A 5,893-nucleotide genomic window follows, 5' to 3' on the forward strand; every position below is an offset into this window, starting at 1 on the left:
GTGGGGTAAAGGGTAGGAGTCAGGCATTGTACACTTATTGAGCTGTCTGTAGTCCACGCAGAAGCGTAGTAATCCATTTTTCTTGCGAACAAGGACAACCGGTGCTGCCCACGGACTCGATGACGGCCTAATAATGCCCGCAGCAAGCATTTTATCTACTTGTTCTGCAATCACTGCCCGTTCTCGTTCTGTGTATCGTTGCAGTGGTACGCATATTGGCGGATGATCTCCCGTTGGTATGCGATGGAGGAGCAAATTAGTGCCTGGCAGTTTTGCTGTATTGCTAGCGAATACTGGCTGATGGCGAGCCAATATAGAAGATAAGGTAGGCGGAGTGGACGGCTCACCTGTCGGTGGTGGCAGGGTTGTGGCGGCAGTCCCAGCTCTCGAAGACCGGAGCTCGACGTGGCCGCAATGTATGGTGAGCTCAATGTCATCAGATAGCAAGCAGTCAGCACCAAGGATCATGTCGGCAGGGAGGTCTTCAAAGACGGGAATGACTGGAAGAACTTTAGTGCCCGCTGCCGTCCGGACTGAAATGTCGAGCATTCCGACTGGCATAGCACTTCCTCTAAGTCCGCAGAGGGGAGGTTGCGTCCACGGTCGGATAGTGTCCGGAGCAGAACGTCGGTGTAGCGCCGTTCGTTCCGCACCGGTATGTAGTGCCAGCACCGGAGCAGATAGGTCACCTATTCCCTCAACATGAATGGTCATCCGAGGTGTTTGACAAGCTTGGTAGTGGATTCGGGTCTGGAAAGGTTGACGACACTCCTTGGCGTTGTGGCCAATGCGACCGAACTTGAAGCATCCATGTCGTGTGGAGGCGTAAGTTGAACGGACAGTCGGTAATGCGTCCAAGCTAAGCCGACGACGAGAGTTCTCCTGAAGTTCGGCTGCCTTTTGAGTGAAAACCTGGGGTGACGCTTCAGGTGACTGGCAAGATAAGATGGCAGCATGGGTAGGGTCAGCCAAGCCATCAACGACACGCTGGCGGGCAGCAGGAGAGATCCATGTAATGCCACATTTCTCGAGAAGCCCGAGCTTATCGTAGACGTATTTACGGGCGTCTTCCGATGGAGCCTGCCGACGCGATCGCATGCGCATGAAATGGTCGTCGTATGCGGATGGAAGTGGTGGGAAGGGCGTGACGAAGGCTGTAGTCCAGTCACTCCAGGATTTGTACTTGCAGCCATCGTATTGATGCCACGCTTTGGCGGACTTGCGCAGTCCGCTTACGGCTAGCGATAGCGTCACGTCGTCAGTCCATGCATGTCGACGGGCCAACAAATGGATTTCATCCACCCAGACGGTTGGGTCTTGATCAACGCCGTAAAGTCAGGAATTTCTGCCATAGATGGAGGAGGCAACGTGGTGCGTGCACAGGCTGCTGAGAAGGTGACGGTGGCGTCTGCAAGACGCTGGCTCGAAGTAGCGATGGCCTGCGGAACCGTGCAGAGTTCGCTGGCGGCTACAGGCGAGTAATTACGTCTGTCTCCTGGCGACGGTACTGACGTTGCCCCAGGGATGGTACTTGAGGCGAAGTCCAAGGGCGCGTGTACGGCGTCCCTGGGCAAGGAGGCGGTTTGCGAAGCCAAGTCAGTGGAGTCACCTTGTGGTTTGGCAAGGACGCCTGCAGGCAGCGTGCTGGCTTCGGTACCCACGTTGGCCAGGTCGGATGTCATGGCCACGGTAGCAGGAGCTGCGGGCCGCTGGAGAGTGCGTCCGCTCCGTAGGACGGTTTGTAATAAGCGAGACAGACACAACACCCGTATATATATATATATATATATATATATATATATAATTATATATATATATATATATATATATATATATATATATATATATATATGTGTGTGTGTGTGTGTGTGTGTGTGTATGTGTGTGTGTGCGTGTGTAAGGAAAGAAGTGTATACCTAAGGGCTCGTTTTTCCGTGTTTTTACACAATTACTATTAATGAGATCTAACAGACAATAATGCCAAGGAAAGTATAGGGGAAGATATTAGACCAAATTGTAATGTATATAGAAAGGAAAGTGGGTGAAAGATAACTTGCCGTGGGCAGGATCCGAACCTGCGACTTTCGAATAACGCGTTCGATGCTCTACCACTGAGCTATCACGACAGCTATCCCCCCAGCCACTTTATTGGGTATCTATGTCAATTTAAACGTGGGAGAGTCAGTCAGCGCCACTAGTAGCCATGGGGGCGAGTGTGGTACACTCTTTATGAGCCTGTTTGGCGTCACTAGAGTGTACTAGAATAGGTTGAGTGGCGCGATCGCCGGGCGCCGCCTACGCCCTTGTAGATAGTGCGGCAACGGCTTGCACGGCAAACTCCAGTGCCAAACCCACTCAACAACAGGGAGCCGAGGGACACAAAGAGCCATCCAGGGTCCCAGCAGTGACGACGTCGCCACTCCCACCAGCGAGGCCTTACAACACCAGGCGGACGAATGCGGCGAAGACCAAAACGGCGGCTTCCAAATGACACGGGGAAACAAAAGGTACGGGCAGTCTTAAACACGCATGGTCCCACTCATTTCTATCGATTGGGAAAATCATTGAAAAGCGGGTGCAATACGAAAAACACGCGGAACAACTAACCAAATATATATCTCGCGAAATTGCACCTAAGGGCCTCCGCCTAGCCTGCAACCCCTCAATGTCTACACTAAGTGAAGCAGAAAAAGGGGAGTGGGAAAAAATATTACTAGAAGCGTCCTTGCAACTGACTCGGGTCCTTGCGGACCATAGTGAGCGTAAGGCCGCCGAATAGAGTGTCACGGAGGCCACGCAGAAATTGGTATCTAATCTCGGAGAGCATGAGGTAAGAGAACTGAAAAGATATGAACTAAAGAAGAGAGGCGAAATTTCAGTAGTAAAAGTTAGAAAATTCAAGCGGGACTGCAGTAGCTCCACTGCCCTGCAACAGGAAAATAGGAATGAGGCCGTACAAGAACGCCAGGGACCAGCCGTACCACAACCTAACTTTGAGGAGAAAAATGGGAACTCGAAACTACAGTGCAATCCTAATCAAAACATCCTTACTCCCGAATATGACGCTGACACTCCCGTGCCACGTGATAGCCAAGAGCAGCCGAAAACTTATGAGAAAAATGTCCTCAATCTGTCAAACACAACACTCACACCCACTCCCTATCGGAAAAATTGCCATGGTGGATACTGGAAAACATGGTGGGAGTAGTGGAAATAATAGTGGGCATGGTGGAAATAATAGTGGGCATGGTGGAAATTATGATGACTATGGTGGGACTTAGTGGAAAATATGGTGGTTATACTGGGACATACTGGGTGGTATGGTGTACAAATGATGGGTAAAGTGGAAATGATGGTGGAAAGCAGAGGCTATATAGTGGGCAATAATGGGACACTCTGCCCACCATTGCCATAATGCTGGGAAGCCCTAAGCATATGGTGGGTGGTGCTTATTATGGTGGGCTACATGGTGTACCAAGTTGAGAAACTCTTCCCACCATTGCGATAATGCTGGGAAGCACTAAGCATATGATGGGTGCTGCTTGTTATGGTGGGCCACATGGTGTACCAAGCTGAGAAGCTCTGCCCACCATCGCGATAATGCTGGGAAGCAGTAAGCAGATGATGGGTGGGCTTATAATGGCGTGCAATTTATATAGTGTACAAAGCTGGGATCTGTACACTACATGTTCTACCACCATGATTTCCACCAAAGGTTAAGCCTACTGACCGAGCCCGTACAATTGTGTTATCCGTGCTTCCGGGTTTCAGAATACATGATTACGACGATTAAGTATGACAATACAGCGCAGCCATATGGCATCAATTAACCTAATTGAAGCATTTTTCATTGTGTATGGTGTCTGCTCAAGAAGCAACAAACATCGATGCGACGCGATTAAATCACTCCCAGAGAACGTAATTAAGTGTCTTCTCACCGACAGCCGCCGGTCACACTCGCCGGCACTTCTCTAGCTTTTGTACGAGATCTCAGACGTGGCAATTCGTGTGCTTGGTGAACCAACATGATAGCGTAATGTTTCCGGCACACTGCATTCGTTTTGGCCAAGCCGTTATGTAGTTGTTGCTTTAGCGAAAGAGCTACAGCATTGCGCTGGCGCGACCACCCTCTACATTGCGCGAAAAGCATCCCAATACTCAATCAAATAAATTAGGCGGGCGTATCTGTGGAATGAGCCTAGAAGCGTCATAAAGCGTGAGCAGATGTCGCCCTTTAGAACGAGCGCGAAATGGATATTAAACTTGGCAAACCCCGCCGGTAAACTGTTGCTGCTCCCCAGTCCACTTGGTTTTTTTTTTTCTTGAAGTTGTGAATTGCAAAAAATAGCACTAGTGTCATTAACATAGTGGCAATCGTTACAGGCCGCAGTTGCTTGTGTTTAATAAATGTGCAATATTTAGTAGCAGGTGTACATCTTGTCTATGTTGTGTACACGACAAACATAACCAAGTTGAACCTTAAGTTTGTATGCCAACTAAGTATTTAACACGCAATGAACGTCATGTTGGTGTGGCGCAGTGTGTGGTCTGTGGGAAAGAAAAAACTGTACAAAGATTTATGTGACACGATGCTCCCCATCCCACTGTACAGAGCGCTATATACAGCACGCAAGGGTCAGAATGTACTTAAACGAGTTAAAAAAATGCCAGCAGCTCCAAGTGCGAAAACGTTCTTTTTCAAATTACACACTGGAACACTTCCTGTAAGAACCTTCCTAGAGGAGCGGGGGTTTTATATGCCTTGGGGATTTCACTGTCTAATCTGTAAGAAACCGGAAACTATTGACCATGTTTTTCTGCACTGTTGGGAAGGAGCTTAGTTTTGGGACGTATTACAAAGGACAATCAAAAAAGAGTTCCCGTTAGACCCTCATGGGATCAGAGATTTGCCAATAGAGAATGAGGATGGACTACCTTTCGATTTTATCATGATGACTGCCTTGCACAGTATATGGCGCTCTAGAATGGCTGGATTTCATTGTGACCCAGACAGAAGACCAGCAAGAGAGCATTTCAAAGAAAGCATCTTGTACCGAAGCATAGTGGCGCCAGCTCTGTGCCAGCGTGAAAGAAGACGTTGACGTCCGTGTGTGGCTCGTGCTTGCCGGGTTCCTGCCTGTACCAGCTTGTTGCGGCTAACGTTTCTGGAATAATAACCTGTGTTTTTACGCAACCTTGCTCGTTGCATTTAGTGGAAACGTGCTGGGTAACGTCCTGGAGCTCCGCAGCCGTAAGCTACCATCTCAGTCCACGATGACCGAGCGCGTCGATCCCCTACAAGGCTCTTCCACGCTGCCACCCGTCATGTGTTCTGGTGTACTTCGTCTGCGTGACCCACCAGTATACAACGGCGCTGAAGATCAAGATGTCGAGGACTGGCTGGCAGAGTACGAGCATGCCAGCGCGATTAACAAGTGGGATGACCCTGCGAAGCTGATTCACGTCATCTTCTACTTGACGGATTTGGCCAACCTATGGTTCACCAACCACCAAGCCGACATCCCCACCTGGTCGGTTTTCAAAGAGGCCGTCACCTCGTTTTTCGGTCGTCCAGCCATGCGTAAGCTTCGCGCTGAACTGGGACTGCGGGGACGATTTCAGCGAAATGGTGAGAGCTTCACAAGCTACATTGAGGATGTGATCAGCCTCTGTAGGCGAGTTGATGACAGGATGACGGAGGCTGACAGAATAAAGAACATAATGAAAGGCATTGATGACGACGCTTTTCATATGCTTGTGGCCAAAGACCCACAGACCGTCACGGCCTTGATTCAGTTGTGTCAAAGTTTCGATGAGCTGCGCAAGCAACGAGTTTCTACACGTCGCGCTAATACGCAGACAGCTGATATTTCGGCCTTGGAGTGCAAAAGCA

This window comes from Rhipicephalus microplus, chromosome 9, assembly GCF_043290135.1.
Source record: "Rhipicephalus microplus isolate Deutch F79 chromosome 9, USDA_Rmic, whole genome shotgun sequence".
NCBI classification, from domain to species: domain Eukaryota; kingdom Metazoa; phylum Arthropoda; class Arachnida; order Ixodida; family Ixodidae; genus Rhipicephalus; species Rhipicephalus microplus.